The 2,905-nt window shown below is 47.2% G+C and overlaps 1 long non-coding RNA gene across 1 annotated transcript; it reads left to right on the forward strand.

Moving 5' to 3' along the window:
* Nucleotides 1–184: 184 nt before the first annotated feature.
* On the forward strand, nt 185–1,078 carry LOC115306193. Its single transcript, XR_003915226.1, has 2 exons — nt 185–424; nt 949–1,078. It is a non-coding gene; the product is annotated as an uncharacterized LOC115306193 (long non-coding RNA).
* The last annotated feature ends 1,827 nt before the right edge of the window (nt 1,079–2,905 follow it).

Raw genomic sequence — 2,905 nt, forward strand, 5'->3', positions numbered from 1 at the left:
GCCCGGTCTGCACGGAGGGCAGCAGGTAGGCACCCCACCAGCTCCTGCAGCACAAGGCCTCGCCCCACCCCCACCTCAGCCCACTCCGCCACTCCCTGCCTCTGACTCCGTCCCTTACTGCGCCCACGGCCACGCGCCTTCCTCGCTGCACCTCCTGCACCCCCATGTGAAGGTGACACACTTAAATTACATCTTTGTCACGAAATAAGGCATTTAAAGGTGTCCCCCAGCCCAGCGGGTAACGGATTGAGGTCATGAGGCTCAGTCACAAATGCCCACGGGAGCTGGATTTTCAGTATCCAGGAGGTGTGCCAACCTGTTGAATTTCTACCCCGTGAGCCTGGGAATCTGCTAGCAGTATCCCCAAAGTCCCCTCTCACCCATTTCTAGTCTCGCACCCCTGATTCCCCTTTGCGGTGAAAAAGTAAGTGGTTGGGGTTGGGTTTTTTTTTGTTTGTTTGTTTGTTTTTATTTTTCCAGAGACAGAGAGAGACAGCCCAAACAGGGGGATGGGTCAGAGAGAGAGAGGGAGGCCCGGTGCATGAGATCATGACCTGAGCCGAAGCCGGACGCTTAACCAACTGAGCCACCCAGGCGCCCCATGAAAAAGTAGTCCTCTGCCCTGGGATAGCAGAGGAAAAATCCTGGGTGGCTCCTCCTTCCGCTAGAAACCTGGGTCTTCCTCTCCATCACCTCCGGGTTTCTCTGCCAGACTGTGGGAGTGGTTTTCTCTGGAATCGCGAGGTTTGTGGTGGTCACGTGAGGCCTATTTATTGGCCAGCCTCCCCGGTTTGCTGTCCTGAGCAAACCTTCTACTTGCAAGTCTTCTACTTGCCTTTTGTCAGTTAAAACTTTACCGACATCTCCTTGTGACCGACAGTCTATGTTTGTGCGTCGTCCCCAGGGGCAGTATGACTAACCTTCTCTCTCTTTCTTTATCTATTTCAGGGGAAAATCATAGTCTCGTGTATATGAATTAAATCTTACATAGCAGTATCTCTGTCTTGCAGTGATCACCTGATCTTCCAGAAAATGTAAAGGTTTCAACGTCTTGCTTCAATAAATCATCTGCCCTGCACTTCTCTATCTGTCTCGTTATTATCCAACACTTTCTGGCCTTGATTTGGGGTGGCCCTCGCCATGAAGTAGTCGTTGGGTGTCGTTAATAGTAAAGTCCAGGTACCCATGGCAGCCGGCGGAACACAGAGCATCAGAGGAAACCTTTGCTCAGGAATCATCCTGCGTCACTTTCTAGATCTCCCATGGACATGGCCATCAGTGAAAAATGAGTTTCAGTGTTAAGGAGCAACTAAAACATTCCTGCTACGGTTTTGTTCTGAAGGAGACCCAGCCCAGCTGGCTGGCCAGGCTTGTGGTTTCCAACAATAAGTATCGCTCATATTTTGTCTCCATCACAAGCACAGCCAATCTGCTGGGTCCTCACAGCTTTGCTGTGGTTTCCATCCTACGAGCTGTCGGGTGGAATTTGTCTTATGTCCGTCCACTGCTGAATTTTTAGTGACTCTCCAGGGCTGATCCTTCAGTTAAGTCTGTTTTCCGTCTGCACACACACATTGCTCCTCAGGTCTAGACCACTCACTGACACCTGGAGCTAATGCTTTCCCCACACATTCTCTCTCCCAAGAGCTCCAGAAACAGCATCCAACTGCCATCTGGGCATCCCATTCAAGACCACACAGGTATTTCGGGAGAAATACATACAACTGTACACACTGTCTGCCTAGAACCAACTCTCTCTTCCCTGAGCCACTGATGCAGAAAACCTGAATGCATCCTAGGCTCCTGGATTTGTTTCCAGGGGCTGCTGAAAAACACTACCACACACTCGGCGACTGTCACCAATTATTTCCTCAGAGTTTGGGTGACAGAGGTCCAAAATCTATACCATTTTGCAGAAATCACGTGTCACGAGGGCCACAGTCCTTCTGAAAGGTTGATGTGAAAATCGATTCCTGGCTGCTTCGAACGTTGATGGCTGGAAACTGTCATTCCCTGTCTTGCCCCTCCTCACTCTGCTCTCTGCCCTCAGAGGTAAAAGGGCTTTCTCCTTTTCTGTGTCTGTGAACCTACTTCTGTCTCTTTCATATGAAATCTATGCGGTTGCATGCAGAGGAAATTACCCAAAATTCAGGACAAGCTACCCATGTCAGAATCAGAATCAAGTTTTTATCACATCTACAAAGTCTTTTATTTTTTCTTTGAGAGGCATTATTACAAGCTGCAGGGACTAAGATGTGGTTAAATTTAGATAAATGTCCACACACTGAATTTATAGTTTGATCAGTGTACCAAAAAATGGATCCACATGTATAGGGAATTGAATATATAACATAAACAACTTTATTCAGTAGTTTAAAAAAAAACTGTCTTCAGCGGGTACCTGGGTGGCTGAGTCAGCTGAGCATCCAACTTTAGTTCAGGTCTTGGTCTTCTGATCTGTGAGTTGGAGCCCCATGTAGGGCTCTGTGCTGACACCTAAGAGCCTGGGAGCTGACTTCAGACTCTGGGTCTTTCTCTCTGCCCCCGCCCCATGCATATCTGTCTCTCAAAAATGAATAAATGTGAAAAAAATTTTAAACTATTTTTGGGACATGCATTGCTAATAACCTTCTGGAAGAGAGTAAATGTCACTTCTACCTCTTATGATATAAAAAATTTAAACTGGATTTAACATTAAGATATAAGATGAGGAGCTCTAGTTAGCTGGGGTGGAAGCCAGATTGCTTCTGGAGAAGGAGTGACTGAAAGGTGAGAAAGTAAACACTCCAGGATCTTGTAACTTTTGTTCCATAAGTCGGTCAACAGAATAGTTGTGTGGTCCCCCGGAATACTATTCCCTGGAATAACTAAGGACAACATGGGTTTATATAAGAACTAAGAGAAT

The sequence above is a fragment of the Suricata suricatta genome, chromosome 11 (assembly GCF_006229205.1).
Source record: "Suricata suricatta isolate VVHF042 chromosome 11, meerkat_22Aug2017_6uvM2_HiC, whole genome shotgun sequence".
Classification (NCBI taxonomy): Eukaryota; Metazoa; Chordata; class Mammalia; order Carnivora; family Herpestidae; genus Suricata; species Suricata suricatta.